This window comes from Plecotus auritus, assembly GCF_963455305.1.
Source record: "Plecotus auritus genome assembly, chromosome: 3".
NCBI classification, from domain to species: domain Eukaryota; kingdom Metazoa; phylum Chordata; class Mammalia; order Chiroptera; family Vespertilionidae; genus Plecotus; species Plecotus auritus.
In genome coordinates this window covers 12,364,171-12,382,955 of record NC_137772.1, presented here as the reverse complement: position 1 = coordinate 12,382,955, position 18,785 = coordinate 12,364,171, and positions in this window count along the sequence as shown.

The window sequence follows — 18,785 nt, the reverse complement described above, 5'->3', positions numbered from 1 at the left end:
GAGCAGCCACAGATAATTGGAGGCGACTTTAAGCTAATGTAAAGTTTATCCATCACAAATGTAAGCACCAAGAAAAATTGTCTTAATGTGGTCTCACTTATACCTACCCTGGTGAAGATTAAAGACGTTCAGGTTGCCCTTCTCTCATGGCAACTTCTAATGGAACTAGAGGCAAGCGTAAAATGTCTTTTCTGATTTTCCATTCATGATGTTTTGGGCTTCAGACATCCAAAACTAATTTACATTCTTCCCAAACCTGCTCCTTCTACTCTTCCCGTCTTGATTTAAACATCAACTCCAGCTTCCAAGTCGTTCAGACAGAAGAACAGTATAGTCATCCTTGACTCCATACTTTCAAACTCTATATCCAATCCATTCTTTTGGATGTGCATTCTAAAATATATTGAGTCTGGTAACTCCTCAATAGACCAAAGTTGTCTGGTCTATTGAGGAGTTATATATAAACTGAAAATAGAAAGTAAACCAAATATATAATTTAAAATTTTATAGTAGCCTCACTAATAAGGAAAAATAAAGAGGAGAAATTAATTTTATACTATATTTAATTTAACTTAAAGTATCCAAAATATCATTTCAACATGTAATCAATTTTTTAAAATATTAAGAATGTACTTACTATTTTTTTTCATATTAAGGGTTTGAAATCTGGTGTGTATTTTATGCTTAGAGTTCATCTCAATTCAGACTTGTCCTATTTCATATGTTCAGTAGCAATATGCAGCTAGGAGCTCTCAATCACCACTGCTCCAAATAATAGTTTTCTAAGATCCTTGCTTCTTACAATTCGTTCTCAATACATTATCCAGAATCCTAATAAAACATGTAAAACAGTTTTTATAAACTATATAAGCACAAAATGATTCACATTCTACATGAATGGTGCTTATTTCTTTAAATATGCAATTTCACATTTGTTATAAGTGATGGGATTCAGGACATGTTACCCCAAAATGCAGTAGCTTGACATATTTATAATCATAAACTGAAAAAATTTGAGAAAATGGCAGAAACAAGAAGGTCAGTCTGACCCCCACCTCACTCTTCTTCCCTGAAAGCAGGAGCTAAACTTCCCACACAAAAGGTACCCTCTCTGTACCAGGAGGAATACATCTTTTATCACCAGAGTTGTTGAACTTGGGACATTAAACCAATCCTTATCTTCCTAGTTACTTCTTTACCATTTACTACCATTAGTGTAAACCTATTTGTCTTGTTATTTCTTCACTAATTTATTGTTTATTTGTCTACAAGGTGTAAAACTTCCTGCTCTCGTTGCTTCTTCACTTCTTTGGGTTTTTATTTTTTTGTGTGAAAGCTCCCATTTACATGTAAAAATTTAATAAAATGTGTATGCTTTTCTCCTTTAATTTGTCTTTGTCAGTTTAATTTTCAGACCCACCTAGGGATCCTAAAAGGGTCTAGAAAAACTTTTTTAGCCCCTACATAAGTTACTAGTGATCGTTTATAAATAAAGCTATATTAACTTTTCACAAATATGTCATATTTAACAAATTACTTTACATTTATTGGCAGAATAGGTCATTTCAAGGGGGAAAACTCTAACCAATGCATAAAACATTTCATTGTTACAAAGCAATTTAAATGAAGCATGAATTCATTGACAATTCTTTTGTCTTTCCTGCCCCCTCCTCCTGCCTCTCCAGTGTCCTTGTGAGGCCTTACTTTTTCTAAAGTTATTTTTACCACATGAAGGAAAAGCTTCCCACAGGGGATGCTTAGGCTCTTTAGGATGAGAGGAATACGTCATAAATGAGTTTAAATGAAAATAATGTCAAGGTAAGATAAAACCATATTCTTCTTTAAAATCTGCCTCCAAATAAAAGAACAAGGGACAGCCTACTGGCATGGCTCAGTGGTTGAGCTTCAACTTATGAACCACGAGGTCATGGTCCGATTCCCAGTCAGGGCACATACCCAGGTTGCTGGCTTGATCCCCAGTGGAGGTATACAGGAGGCAGCTGATCAATCATCCTCTCTCATCATTGATGTTTCTGTCTCCCTCTCCCTTTCTCTCTGAAATCAATAAAAAATATATTTTTAAAAAAGAAAAAGGGACAGAGGAGCATGTTATATTTTTAATTGCATATATTTAAAAGTAAATTAATAGTAAATAATATAGGAAAAGAGTACAAAAATGCATAAATTCTTCTTAGCACCAACTGTCAGAATAAAAACTAAAATTAAATTATATCAGTACTAAAAAAAGCTCAAGGCAGTATAATATTTAAATCATATCTTTTCTTTTTTCTATTTTCTATTTTTTTAATTTTATTTTATTGTTTAAAGTAAGTCACATATTTTCAAATTCTAATCTTTCAAATTAGGAAGTATTGGTGAAACCTACCAAATGATAATCTTAGAACAATTTGCTTTCTGGTCAGGTATAGGTAGATGTAAAGCTTATTTGTATCAAAATACGCTTTAGATATTGCTAAATTAATGCTTTACTTATATCAGTAGTTCTCATACATATAATGTATGAATTACTATAATTAAGGAAAATCATATCACAGTTACATTCATTATCCAATCTTTCAGGAAAATAACATCTATTTATTAGTCCTCTCAGTGGGTATCTGTTGTCTTCCTGTTGTCAGCCTGGAAATATCTTCTTTAATTATTAAGAGTAGAGATGAATCCGTTGGATGAAACTGTTACTCTGTAATAGACAGAAGGAGTTTATTTTTATGCCCTTGATAATGAGGACCTACATGATGGAGCAAAGTGTTTTGGTGAAGTATGAACTTGAGCATCTGGTTTATGACCATATGTTCCATCATTATTAGCAAAAGAGTTGACCAAATAAAAAATTTCATGAAATGCTTTTCTCTGAAAGTCGGCTGTATCATTGAGCAGTGATTCAAGAGTAAAAAGGAAATACGTTGCCTTTCATATAAATAGGAAAATGAGTCTGAATCTATTTCTTTTTGCAAAACCATTCACCACTCTGAGCTTTAATGCAAGTCATGAATTCTAAAAAAGTAATTTAAATAGTTTTGAATATTAAAGGCATGGCAACTTCATATTTCTAAATAAAGTGTTTATGGCACTAATTGTCAATTTAAACATCATCTCTTAACTCCTTTTTGAGAATTTGTCTCTTTTTAATTCTGTCTCCTAACTTTTTCTCACACTTCATTATTGTTTAATCATATTTTTTTGGTTAAATCAATGAATATGGCCTGTAATTTTATTTATGTAGATCACCATTTCAGTTTTTTTTTGGAAGTTATTAATTTTTTAATTTGTTCATTGGTTTAGATTTTTATGTACTTAACACTATTCACCTCAGAACTACTGTCACATCAAACTACTCTGAAGTTTCAATTTCCATATCACAAGTCTATCCATCTATTTTTTATTTCTTGGAGACCTACTTCCTACACCCCCTGCTCCAATCTAGACTAATTTATTATCCTAGTTTTTAGGCATTTTTCTCTATTGGATTTTCTATTTCCTTAGTCTAATTCCCTTAATCATTCTGAAGCACAGTCTATGATAACATAGAGTTATATGTATTTTAGCCCTAAGATATTTGAAAATATTTTTACTCTATCATCACATTTAAACAATAGATAGTATGTATATGAGATTTAACTTTAAAAATGCCTTTCCCTGCCCGGCTGGTGTGGTTCAGTGGTTGAGCATCAACATATGAACCAGGAGGTCATGGTTTGATTCCAAGTCAGGGCACATGCCCAGGTTGTGGGCTCGATCCCCAGTAGGGGGCATGCAGGAGGCAGCCTATCAATGATTCCCTCTCATTGTTAATATTTTTATCTCTCTCTCCCTCTCCCTTCTTCTTTGAAATCAATAAATATTGTAAAAAAAAAAAAGAGGTGGAGAGGAATTTAGAAATTGCTATAATTTTATACCACATTATTTTATACTAAGCTGATACCCTGAGTAGAAAATAAGTTATTGTATACAGATTTCCTAACACACAATTGTGTGTGCTTTCCAACATATGGGACTGTTTTCTATCATTTCTCTACTATTGTCTTTTTGTGTAATCTTAAGGTGGGTATGCTCTCACTTGCAAATGTCTATGAATAGTGTTTAAGCTTCAGAGATAAATTTAATAAAATTCTGTGATTTAAAGGGTAATAAAGAATATCTTTCAAAGATCATTAAGAATAATATTGCATAGGATCGTACCTCAAAGATAATGGTAAATTGAGAGATGGGTATGGACAGACTCATACCCATCATTATTTATTAAAGAGCCCACTGAACAAATTCTAAAGGCACAGTTGATCCTGATGGGTTTTTGGTGTGTGCTGTGGAATGATTGGCCAAGAAAAAAATGCATTTCATTCCAAAGTTCTCAATCCAAAGGGACAGGTATGGTTGGGATGGTTGGATCTGATGGAAAAGCATGACCTTGGTATGGAAAGCCCAAGAAAGTAAATGGTGATATTTACAATAGCATGGAGAGACCATGTGAGAAGGAGAAAAGTGTGCAGTTGACATCAGACATGGATAAATGAACTAAATGATTCCACACTTGTGATGCATTCCCTACCAGTTCAGGTAAAGACATTCCCTAAATATCTGAGGACAGACAACCCTTCAGTAAGGAACACTTACACTTTCCACAACAAACCGATTCTTTTGGCTGACTGTTTTGTCATGCCCTGGCCTTAACATAAATGTAGTACCACAGGGTGCAATGCATTTTTAGGAAAATAAACTTAAACCACAGATTCAAATGCTAGTTCCCCTATGTGTCTGTATGACTGACCTTAGACACATTATTTAAACTCTCAGAGTTTTAGTTTTCCCTATCTTATCTAATAAAAGAGTAATATGCAAATTGACAGTACCTCCACTACAACACAAGCCACGCTCAGAGTTTTAGTTTTCCCTATCTTATCTAATAAAAGAGTAATATGCAAATTGACAGTACCTCCACTACAACACAAGCCACGCCCACCAGCCAATGAGGAATGAATATGCAAATAAACCTAACCAAGATGGCTGTAGCCACAGAGAGCAGGAGGGAGGCTGGGGTTTCCCAGCAATGGAGGAAGCCAAGCTTTCTGCACACCCTGGCAGTCCCAGGCCTCCACTCCAGGCTACAAAGTTTCAATTATAGAAGATAAATAAAGCCCAACAGAAATGGCAGCAGCCATGGAGCTGGAGAGAGCAGGAGGATGGAAGAAGCCAAGCTTTCTGCTTAAGGCTACAAAGTTTCAATTATAGAAGATAAATAAATCCTAACAGAAATGGCTGCTGCCATGGAGGGAGCAGAAGGCTTGGCTCCACTCCAGGCTACAAAGTTTCAATTGTAGAAGATAAATAAATCCCAGATACCAGGGCCTCCACTTGGGTCGCTGGGGGGCGCGGCCGGCCTGCAAACCACCACAGGTCCCTCGCCCAGGCTGCCCCACACCCCAAGGGAACCCCATCCTGATCCGGGACACCCTTCAGGGAAAACCAGCTGGTCCCCACCCGTGCACCAGACCTCTATCCTATCTAATAAAAGAGTAATATGCAAAATGACCATCACTTCAACACACAAGATGGCTGCCCCCATGTGGTCAAAGATCCTGCCCCCATGTGGACACAAGATGGCCACCACAAGATGGCCAGCAGGGGAGGGCAGTTGGAAGGGACCAGGCCTGAAAGAGAGGGCAGTTGTGGGCAATCAGGCCTGCAAGGGAGGGCAGTTGGGGGCGCTCAAGCCTACAGGGGAGGGCAGTTAGGGGTGAACAGGCCTGCAGGGGAGGGCAGTTAGGGGAAAACAGGCTGACAGGGGAGCAGTTAGGCATCAATCAGGCTAGCAGGGGAGTGGTGAGGGGATTATCAGGCTGGCAGGCAGAAGCGGTTAGGGGCAATCAGGAAGGCAGGCAGGTGAGCAGTTGGGAGCAGCAGTCCTGGATTGTGAGAGGGATGTCTGACTGCCCGTTTAGGCCTGATCCCAACGGGCCTAAACGGGCAGTCGGACATCCCTCGAAGGATGGGTGCAGGCTGGGCTGAGGGACACCAACCCCCCACCCCGTGCATGAATTTCGTGCACCAGACCTCTAGTTTGAAGATAATAATAGTATATCTGACACAGGGTTGTTAAAAGAAAAACAATTCCAAAGAAAATCTTAGCAAAATTCTTAGTAACTTATAGGTATGCTAAAAAAAATAATTTAACTGTATTTTTTCATTGTGGGAAGAAAGTTTCAATCCTGGCTATTGTGGGAACATATCATCTTCTCATCAGAAGAGGAAAATTAATCATATGATATCATGATAATCTTTTGTGTTTAAAATTTAATGAAACTATGATTTTTAAATTTAAATAAGTGCAGTATTGTATAATCTAATATTTAGAATGTAAACACTATGACAAAGCTACACTTTGTTACTGTACTCTCCAGAAATTTCATATACATCAAGTTATATTCTGATTCCATATTTTGGATCTGTAGTAATAAACATTGAAAATACTGTATAATAAAATTGTAGAAAAATATTTTATACTATATTTACCATTGAGTATCTGTTATAGAAAATATTTTTAAATGCACACTATTGTTTATATCATCTTTTCATTTTATTACACTTTTATTGTATGACATTTATCATACTAAAGAATTATGAATCTAAAATTGATATTTTTCTTTATATTTTACTTGCTTGGGTTGTTTTGTAATTTTGCATATATCTGTATATAGCATATCCAGATATAATGTCACAAATTAAACACTTTTATAATCCTTAATCTTGTCTATCAATGTCTTCCCAAATGTTTCCATTACAAATACTTGAGTTATATCTCTTAATAAGTTACCCATTCTCACAGATCTTAGTATCAAAAGAGGAATGAATACTAGCAAAAGTATCTAAAATAATAAAAGCATAATATGCTAATTAGACCGGATGTCCTTCCCGACGACCTTCCAGAGGAAGCCCGGGGCCCGGGTGCCAGAGAGAAGCTGGTGCCGGCAGCCAGGGGAAGGAAGGCCTACCCTTGCACAAATTTCATGCATCGGGCCTTAATAAATGTTGAAAATTGGGTAAGTAATCATATGTAGTGTGCTCTATAAATAACAGTGAATTTTAAAAGTGAGGTTAAATTTGTATCCGATTTCTTCACTATTTTACACTTGATATGAATTGTGGATTTGTGAACAAAAAATAAGGAAAACAGCCCCTTGCCAGTTTGGTTTGGTGGTTAGAGCGGCAGCCTGCGGACTGAAAGGTCCCAGATTCGATTCCATGCAAAGGTGTGTAACTTGGTTGCAGGTTCAGGGTGCTTGCAGGAGGCAACCGATCAATGGGTTTCTCTCACATGGATATTTCTCTGTCTTTGCTTCTCTCTTCCACTCTTTCTAAAATCAATAGAAAAATATTCTCAGGTGAGGATTAAAAAAAAAGAAAACCAAACGTAGTTAAATTATTAGATAGTAGGGAATTATTTTGGTTGAAATTCATAAACTCCACAGACTGAGACAGATATTCTTAAACCATTTATTTTAACAAGCATTGAGTGTAGCAGTTCTATACCAGAACATGATACTCCAAATTAAACGTTTGCATATCAAGTGACCTTTATGGCAGTCGTACAGTTCATAAATTCTGCACAATGTTGCTCTGTGGAATAGTTTTAATAAATCTTGATTCTGCTGTGAACATTGGCGCACCTACTTGAAATGGCATTTTCAGTCCTAACCAACACAAATGCAGGATTTGGTCTCCTCTGCCATATGGAGTATTTGCCATAGAGTTCATAAAAGATTAGCTGTAATGCCAGAAAGGAGCAAAAGCACTACAAATTATGTATCATTGCCATAGGGAAAACAAGTCAGGTACTCATTATTTACATCTATTTAAAACCGGCTTAAGAGTAACAAAGGAGGTTTATTGCGGGGGGTAAAGGAGGACCTATGTAATACTTTTTAACAATCAAGACTTTTAAAAAAGCATAAGAAGGTTTGACTACCGTGGGGGGAAAACAAATTTGTTAATGTTTTGAAGATTTGAGGTTACGCGATGGAGAGGGAAGAATTTAAGATATGAAAGTCATCACCCCATAAAACTTCTGTATTCAGAACATTAGACTGGTCAGCATATTGGTTACGTTTGATTGGTGGGGTCTCAGGCATTCTATTCGTTCTGTCACTATTTGTTTCACCTGGAATTTTAAGTTTGTGATCATATTTGGAGAAAATTAATGAAATCTCTACGTTGTCTAATTGGTGTGCACTCTTAGATCTGAGCTCCTTGATCAGAAAAACAGTGTTAACTGAAGGCAGACGAAAACGTTGAACTTGAATTAAATATCAGCTTTACCGCTTTGTTCATTATTACACTTCACAAGATAATTTAATGATCAAGGATATAAATAAACATCATTTGATCTTTTCAAACTATGATGAAGATGTTCATATGAAGGAGGTAAGGTTTAGAGTAGACTAAAAGGGAGGACAAAGAACTTGGATTATATATCCCTTTCTCATTTCTTTTAGATAATTCCTCCCCCATCCTTCCTATTTTCTCTTCCCAGACTTCAGAGAGATTGTTAAACTTCTGGATATAACTTCCAAGTCCCTTAACTCATCACCTGTTTGCTCCCTTTCCTTCACCTTTCGCCTGATATTCTTTAATATCATCATTTTACTTAATTAATTTTCTCTTTAGGATTGAGGTTATTTATCCTGCTATTTACTCCACCTCTATCTGATGAGCTTTAAGAAACACATGAAAATGTTCATTCCCAGAATGTGGCTTTGTAAGTTCTTCATTATGGGGGAAAATATCCTGCTGCCTAGCTCTGAAAATATACAGCTTTATGTTTTTTCTTAAGTCTCTATTGGCTCTATTTATTTCATTGGGTATTAGTTCTGTTGACATTGGCATCTTCTTTTTTTTCTTTTTATTGAATTTATTGGGGTGATACGTTAGCAAAAGTATACAGGTTTCAGGTGTACAACATATCATCTGTATACTGTATTGTATGCTCACCACCCCGAGTTAAGTCTCCATCACTATTATCTTCCCAATATCGTCCTTCACCTCCCCCCACCCTCCCTGCCCCCAGCAATCAACACACTTTTATTAGCCTCAATGAGTTTTTTCCTTTTTTTCTTTTTTGCTCAACTCCCGCCCAATGCTGCCACCCCTTCTCCCCCTCAAGGGGCAGGGACACCTTTTCTGCCTGTTCTCTATCAATGAGTCTATTTATGGTATTGATTTTCTTCCATTATTGGTGACTTGGGGTTGAATGCTCATGTTTGTATTTGAGAATTCTTATTCACCTTCCTATTACGTTTACTGAAGTATGAATTGGCAACTGAAAGAGGGGCCTGAGCTCCTGTGTGAGATCCCTGCCCTTTCCAGCATCAGCAATTACCTGGAAACTTTCCTGAATCTCTGGTCCTGCATTTGGGTTATAACCTGAAGATAATCACATCACTCTTTGCTGCTTAGTGTTCTTATAGGTGTCTCCTTGTATAATTTCTCATGTTTGTCAAATGTCCTAGCTTCTCTTGATTTAGCCTCCACTTAATCATGATGAATTTCCCAGGGCACATACCACTTCTTTCTTGCATTGATTCTGAACCTCATCTTTGACAAATTATTCCTATCTACAAAAACATCCTTTCCCCCACTTGTTTTAAGCATGTATTTCTCCATAGATTAGATCCCTTTCAAGAATCCTACATATTTCTTGCTTTAATGCCACTATGTCTTTTTTCCCACTCTGCATTGAATTCATACTATTACAAATTACATTTTCTTTCACATCTTGAAATTTGGGGCTGGGGGATATATAACCTGTCTTAATTCAATGTATTCACTAGTTTATAAATTTGCTCATTGAGATGGTATTATTAATGTCACTGATTAGTATAGCAACTGTCTAACAAAGTTTTATGAGAAATGTTTCTTATCAATTACTAAGTACAATGGAAACAATGAAAGTGAAAATCAAAGCTCTTTGAGCATTGTGCAGATTATTTAATACTTGGCATTTGAAAACCAGACCCCAAAGTAGGCCCCATCGAAAAGCATTTGTCCATTAAATACCATTAAGAAACTTTGCTTTTATTTTAAATGTATTTCATTATTCATGCACAATCATTTGTCTGTGTACTAGTCTTTTAAGAAGTGGGCTTTTCTAAAGGAGGACATTGCAAACAGTTTCATTAGATAACACAAACTTTTATAAATGCCATTTAAAATTTTTTTCTACTGAAGGGGTATTTAACTCATGAAAATGTTGCATTGATTCAGATTTGTAAGATTCACCAAGTAAAGAAGAAAAGGATCCTTTAGTTTGCATTGTTAAATCATTTAAAATACCTTTCAATAACTTAATTGTTAATCCAAGTAGTAAATTAACTCAATACTAGTTATATCTAAAGATTGACTTCTCTTGTGTAGAGACAAGAAATTCCGTGAAGTGTGTGTTGATTTTAAGGATGATTTTTTGCACTATGAAAAAAAGGTAAGCCCATGATAGCCAAAAGCAAAATGGGGCCAATTATACTGGAAATGCTTCTAATGAAATGAGTCCTTTATTTACATTGGCACAATGTCTATCCTTCTTTATGAGGCCACTACAGTTCTAGGAAGCTTGTTGAGAGCTAGCTTCATAACTTCTATGTTTACTACTAGAGACCTTGAGTAATGGTAGACAAACAGTAACACTATTGAGGGTTCTTGCCTTCTCATTTATGGACCCATAATCTTCAAGGAGGGGAAGGAACAGATCATAGAACTTTTTAACCATTCTTCCTTGTTCCAGAGTAAGGGAACATGGTGTTTGTTCATTTCTCAGTTCCAGTTAGAAAACTTCTAATGCATAAATATTTATAGTGTGATAATAATGATCTGTGTTCTTGAACATTGTGTTATGTGATTCCCAATTGCTCTTCGTGATCCAAGAATGGGAGGGAGAAATATGGTCTGAGTTGTCTTGGAAAACTGATAATTAGCAATCAAGAGGTGGGTCCTAGGAGATACACCACTATCCCCCACTTAACATCATTAAAGTGGACAGAACCTTGGTTCCTTGAATTTATCTAAGACTCTGTTTGTATGTGAAGCTTGTACATAAATCAAGTTTTATTATATTGATTTACATCTTTTCTGTTTCCATCTTTAATGCACAGAAAGTATTTAAAGTTGCTTCATTTGATTTAAGATCCAAATTAAAAAACAGAGAACTTTCTTGTCATTGTTGTAGCAGGAATAACCTCATAGCCCATAGACAAGGTGAGCTAAAATTAGAATCAAGGTTTTTAAAGGTTGGTGTCTTAGAGGTCTAACCTACCACTTTAGCTGAAGCTTGATGTAGGGTTGAACATTTTGTGGTGACTGCATCTATATACATAAAAGCCTAAGTAACTGTCAGACCATTAGACCATCTAACCAGTAGCTATGACACACACTGAACACCAGGGGGCAGATGCTTAATGCAGGAGCTGCTGAGCTGCAGTGACTTGGCAGCTGTGGTTCTCAGGTGCTGCACCTGGAACCAGAGAGAAGGGAGCCCAGTTCCGGGATGCGTCACCCAAGAACTGCCCTCTCGCAATCCAGGACCCCTCAGGAGATGTCAGAGAGCCAGTTTCCACCCAGTTCCCATAGGCCAGGCCGAGAGACCCCACCAGTGCACGAAATTCATGCACTGGGCCTCTAGTATTATATAAAGATCTGTTTCTCATCACACATGGAATGAAAAATCAAAATCAAGGACAAATAGTTTCTTAACACTGCTGGTGGTTGATGTCCCAAGGAAGAATAGCAAGATGATCTCTGAGTGCACTTTCATGCTGTACAGGATGGAGCACCAAATAATTGCAGTGTAGTACTGCTTAAGCTAGTGCCTCTCAAACTTTGCTGTACACTGAAATCACATGGGCCCTTTCAAATGATGCCTGGAACCCACTCCCAGACATTCTGATATTTTTTGGCATAGGGTGTGACCCAGGCCTTGAGAATTTTAGAAGCTCTCCAGATAGTTTTGATGTGTAGAAAAAATTGAGGACTATTGGCTTAAGTGTGAATTCTCAGCAATTTCACTTTCTCATTCATTGGTAAATGGATTAATAATAAAATATCTGCCTTGTAGAGTTTTCAGGATAATTAAAGAAAGTTATAACATGAAAGCATTTTGGAATGAGTTAAAGTGATATTTAAAGGTAAAGAATCAATTAGTACTTTATGAGCATCTGAAAATATTATTAAGATTTCTAGATAAGTTTGCAATTCTGGTGACGCTCATGTATTCATAGCTTTAGATTTCTTAAAACTTAGGTTTCTAACTATGCTTCAAAATGTGTTTCTATTTATATTGTGCTCATATGCCTGCATTGAGTTGTTAACTATGTCTTATGCAGCAAGGCGCACCAGGACACACACAGGTTGTTAGTCAGAGGTTGGCCCAGTTCTCTTTGACTCACTCTGACATTTCAGGCAAATATTTAACATGTCTCTGCTTCACTCGTCCATAAAATACAAAGAGTAATATGTGCCCTAACTATTTCACAAGTGCATGGGGAGAGAATCAGATGTGCTAAGAGATGAAATTCCTTGGAGAAGTAAAATTACTATTAACCATTTACAAAAATAAAAATCAGTTATAATTTCTAGATGAGATATAGGCAGTAGGATGTTGTGAGTAGAATATTGGCCTGGAAAATCAATATTGTTTCTCTTTATTCTTTTCTTTGTGTGTGAATGGGGCAGGGTAGAGTGGGGGCAGGAAGTCATCTAATTTATTATAATTTCTCCTTTTCTAGTACATGCACAGAAAGCCTGAGAGCTAACTGTTCATATATGTGCACAGACACACAGACACACAGACGCACACACACACACATATACATACACAAACACACACATACACTCATATTCCAATCTGTACTTTAATATGGCAATTGTCCTAAAATTGGTTTTAAATTGCTTTGTTAATGTAAGGATTGCATTGCTATCTCATCCTAAAATAGATGGCTACTACTCCTGCATATTTAAGTGGTTTAAGATAACAGCATTTAATTCTCATAATTTTGTAGGTGGAAATTTGGGCAGAACTTGGCAGTGGTTACCAGGGTGAATTGGCTGGTGTATACGGCTTCCTGAGTGTCCAATACAGCTTTGTTCACTGTCAGAAATCCAGGCCGGGACTTGGAGGACTGAGCTCAACAAGACTACTAGCCAGAGCATGAACAGGTGACCTCTCCTAGTGGCATTCCAGACTTATTACATGGAAGTTTGGGGATCCCAGGAAAAGCATTGTATAAGTTTTTTGTTTGTTTTGTTTTGTTTTGTTTTAGCAATAAATTGTGTATTTTCCTATTACTTTTATGATGCATGTATTTTTAATTTTAATTTTCTTTGTATCTGGTCTTAAGCCTTAGATTTAATTTTTCCAGATCATTTCTATTATAGTATTTCTTGAATTTCTACCTCTTATTTTCAAATACAGGGTGAAGCAAAAGGAGGTTTACAGTTGTGAGTATGCAAAATACAGAGTTTATTCTTGTATTATTATTTACTAGAGGCCCAGTGCACAAAATTCATACATGGGGCGGGGGGGGGGGGGCGTCCCCTCAGCCCGGCCTGCACCCTCTCCAATTCGAGACCCCTCAGGGGATGTCTGACTGCCAGGATGTCCCTGTGGGATGGGGCCTAAACCGGCAGTCAGACATCCCTCTTGCAATCTGAGACCACTGGCTCCTAACCACTTGCCTGCCTGCCGGCCTGATTGCTGCCTAACCACTCCCCTGCTGGCCTGATTGCTCCCAACTGCCTTCCCCTGCAGGACTGATCATCCTTAACTGCCTCTTCCTTGGCCCCCACTACCGTGGCTCTGTTCAGAAGGAAGTCAGACGTCCGGAAGATGGCCGGTTGACCCAGTCTAATTAGCATATTACCCTTTTATTAGTATAGATGCAGTATTTTTCCCTACAGACAACTGTAAACCTACTTTTGCCCCACACAGTATATGCCAAAAAGAAATGTTTTCTAAATAAATGTAGATTGTTCTCAAAATTTTCATTTACAGATGTATTTCATGAAACATGTTTAAGCAGCTATGCCCTTTTGTAATTGCCCTGTTTGCATTCAGTGCCAAACGTAGGTCTTTATTCAGCAAGCATTTTTAAGTTTAACCATATAACTATAGGTGTAATTGGTTGTATACTTAGGGAAATTTGAAAGTGATGGAGAAAATGGTCTCTATACTTTCGCAATTTGTAATCTATTGCAAAAAAGTCAGAAAAATATGGGGAAAAATAACTAAAAAAAGTCCAGTAACAAAAAAATGTTCAATCCATGCATGAATGCTATAAAACACAAAAACGAATGACTAGTTTGTGTAGCAAGAGAGAAAGCAGAAGTTTGCCTTGAGGTCAAGGACCCTGAGCCAGTTACTGAAGTAAGGCTGGCTATGGGTCGTCAGAGAGGAGGATGTGAACATTCTGCAAGATGTGAAGATAAGGGGGATATCTGGGCTATGGCCAGATATGACATAAATAATCATGATAAAAATGAGATGTCTAGAGGTAATAAGAATAAATAGTAAGAGGTTAAGGGACTTACATAGTAAAATAAAAATCATGTTTGCCTCATTTTCATGTAAAATGAAGCCATTTATATCTATTTTGATCTTCAAAGAATGAAACCACAACTATCTATCCATCCATCTATCATCTCTGAATTAAAAGTCTGACTTTCCTGGTCCCTGAGTTAATAGGATTACACCCTTTTTAATGCCCTTGTTGGACAATGGGGTATGGTATGAGAGATGTTGTAACTGGGGGAAGCTGCATAAAAGGTACATAGAAACTTGCTATATTTCTGCAATTTAAACTACTAGAAAATAAGTTATGCTCACTTTTTTTTTTTTAAAGTTTGCCTTTTTCTTGAGTATCGATTTAGATAACCAAAATATATTGGAAAGACAATAAGCATAAAGATTATTCACTTAGCCCTAGCCAATGTGGTTCAGTTGGTTAAGCATTGTTCCATGCACCAAAAGGTCACTGGTTTGATTTCTGATCAGGGCACATATCTGGGTTGTGGGTTGGATTCCGGGTCAGGGTGCATGCTGAAGGCAACCAATCCATGTTTCTTTTGCATTGATCTATCTCTCTCTCTTATTCTCACTCTCTCTCTCTTCCTTGAACTTCCTCTCTCTTTAAAATCAATAAAAATATTAAAAAAGATTATTCACTTAGATAATATGTCACAATTGAGGAGAATTTAAAAGTTATGTTTTTTGAGTAAAAGTTGATAGAGGTAAATATATCATTATTTAAACTAGATAACTGACTTTTTAAAGAGTTCTCTGAAAATCTGTTAGTCTTGAAAAAGCAATCCAACTTAATGTGGAAGAGAAATATAGGTCAAAGCAGTATTTACTAACATGATAAAAACATAGAATAGTATTTTACCCATCATTATAATTATTATATTCTTTTCCAATATTTAATATAAAATCAGTATCTCCTATGTTATTTAGTACCTAAAAGCTATCCTGAAATATTTGGGAAATGGAATGTGTTTTATCATCTAATTTTTGTGATTCTATAACTACATTTTGTGTTTTTATGAAACATGCTTATTTCTGTTTTCTTTGGCAGTTTTTGTTTACTTCCTTACAGAGTAACCAATCTTACTACATTTTAACTTTAGGAAGCAGAAGTTGATTTTTAGCAAAAAAGACATGTTTATAACTTGCTTATTTGTTTTCTACCCAAGTTGGCATTTTTTAAAGTCCTAAAATAATCATTTGGATTTTAAGATCTAAATCGAAGCACTTCTTAAGAATTCAACCTCTCTTTCAAATGGCTACTAAATGGAGTGTTTTCCTAAAATTCTTATCATCTTTGCATCTCACAGCAACTTTTATGTGGAAATCTGCTAGTGTTTTAGAAATCATTATTTCATTACCCACTATCCTCAAAGCTCTTCCAAAATGTTAGGCAAACATTTTTCTTTTAAATATTTCTTCATTTCCCAAGTGAAAAAGTTAAGGCAAGAATAAAAAGTGACTTTCCTGGAATAATTCCCATTTTCTACGGGAGCAGGTTATTACGATAGCCCTCTTAATGTATTCAAACTATTTTTTAGTGTGTGAGTTCTGTGTGTCTCCTAACCAGAGATGACAACCATGAACGAGTATTTCAGGGGAAGAATAGTGTTCTTAGGTGACCTGAGTATCCTTAATATCCAAAAACAGTGAGTGCTTTTTATGTAAGCAACAAAGGGAAGACATGTTCAATCTAGCAGGCCCTTAATGAATTTAATGAATGAGTATCTATTTGGACTATATACTGTTTTTGACCCGTGAGTTCCACCCACTGTAGTTCTTGAATAATAACTTTAGTATAATATTTATGTAGAATTAAACACAGTGCTGGTAGTTCATCTATTCTTTAAACAACATTTAAAGAGTGTGTACTGTGCACTATACACTGTGTATTAGGACTGCAGCATCATATATATCAGCACTTTCTTGGCCTTATCCTTTTACAGTGAGAGCATAGGACCATCTTGGTCAATTCCCAATAATGGTCTCTTATTTCTGCCCCAGGCAAACAGAGCGGGGCTCCACGGGAAATTTCCTGGATTCCTTATGCCAACTGGCATACCTGTCCCCAAGAACTCTGGAGAACTCTAGCTATGCTGTTGCCAAACTCTTGAAAAAAATGCTAGAGTATTTTGTCTTCTATTTTGTATAACTAGAAGGAACATTTCACTTCAGATACAATGTGAAAGCAAACCAACAAACACCTACAAAAACCCCAAATACCACTATGCTCTGGTGCTCCTCCTGCAAGACTTGATTACCTGGAAACCAATAGATGAAACCAAGTGAACAAGATTTCATTTTTTCTAGAGAAAGACTGGTGACTCAGTCCTGGGGACACATAGTTTATGCGTACATGTATGCAAAATTCAAGAAAGTAGGTTTTCCAAATTTTTAAAAATTAAAATAGATTTGTTTCATTTATTTTTCTATTTTTCTTTGGGTGAATGGGCACTGTGAATGGAATAAAATTTGTAATATATTTCAACATCACTAGGAGACCAAACAAAATTCTGAAGTGATTTGGAATAGGAGAGGACAGTGTATTATAGGAATCCATTTGTAAAAATCCAGCATTGGGAAGGCCATCCTCCCCAAGAAGTGGCCTGTGGAATGTCAGGGTGACCAACATTCTCCTGAAAAAATTATCCTATTATCAGAAATTCCCTAATTTATAAAAAAATGTATTTTTAAAAAATAATCAATAGCATAAAATGTGAAGAGGTTAGAAAAAAGCAATATAACATGCTGGAGTGTTTGCTCTTTAAATTGTTCATTAAGACTGCTTAATAAAAATGTACCAGCTCATTTTTCAAGTTATTTAAGATGCTACATTAGCAATGATTTGTAGCAAATGTTTCATCCAATAAGTTCTAAGTAATTGTGAAAAGTAATGAAGTGCCTGTTGGATATTAGAGTGCTCTGCGGGTTGTTGCAGTTTGCAACTCATGTTATTCTTATTTTAAAACTGTTCAGTTCTCTCTACAGGTAAATGTAATGCATGAATAATTGCCTATATATAATTTCAATTAGTTGCTTTAAGCAAAGGCAAATTCACTAGAAATGTGCTAAAACTCAGCAGGTATATTGAACCAGAATCCAAAAACTAAATGTGAAATAAAACGTATTTTGGAGAGATCTTTTGCCCTATGAGACTTCTACATTTTCAATTCCTAAAAGAGAATTACACATATATTTTCCCCAAAAAAATGTAATAAAAATTTTATCTATCAAAGCTCAAGAAATTATCAATAAATACTCACATTTGTTATGAGGTGCTGTCCTGTGCATTGTAGAATATTCTACATTATTCTTACCCTCTACCCACTAGATTCCAGTGATATCCCTCCTGAGTGTGACAATCAAAAATGTCTACAGACTCGGACAAATGTACCCCAAGTGAGGAAGGGGGCAAAGTAGTACCAGTTGAGAATTAGTGTAAATTTGCAGTTTTATCCATAATCCGTTGAATATTTGTATTAAGATATTCCCAACTACCTCCTGAACTTTGAATAGATATGTCTCTATCCTCCCCCCTCCAACCATTTTAACTATGTTGATTGTAGACGCAGGCAAATTCACAGTCATCCACTGTGTCAGTAAAATTTCAACTTACTGTGCTGAATTCAGACCATGTATCTTCGCAAGTTAGAGTCGCAACCATAAATGTTCTATTTCTATTTATTATTTTTATATGCCTACATAAATGTTTGAGTATTAGAGTGTTAAAATTAGCCTTTTATGACTATAAAATTCATTCATTTCTAGTTACAAAGCTATGCTATTTCTCTAAACATATAACTGTTTGTTTGTTTTTTCTGGTGACATTTTATTTATTTGGAAAACTTGTATCCAACATCTACTTTGTATCAAGTACTAGCTCATTTTTTTGGGAAATTGATGCATAAGACATGGATTTTTTTTTTTTGCCCTTAGGAAACTTACTAATTCAAATTGGATTAAAAATAATAATATATTTATAGGTTTGTAATAGATTCCATTAGCAAGATATTTGTGAGATGTTAATGTTTAACATGCTGAGTAAAGGAAACACCTCACAAATTTTAACAATTTATTTTTAGGATCAATAATAACTTTTGAATACTTACAGTGAGAAATTCAAGCATAAATTTGCTTCTTTATCCTAAGCTATCATATTTGTGCTGCCTACCAATCTTCTAAAGGACCCGGCTGAAAGAAAAGAAAC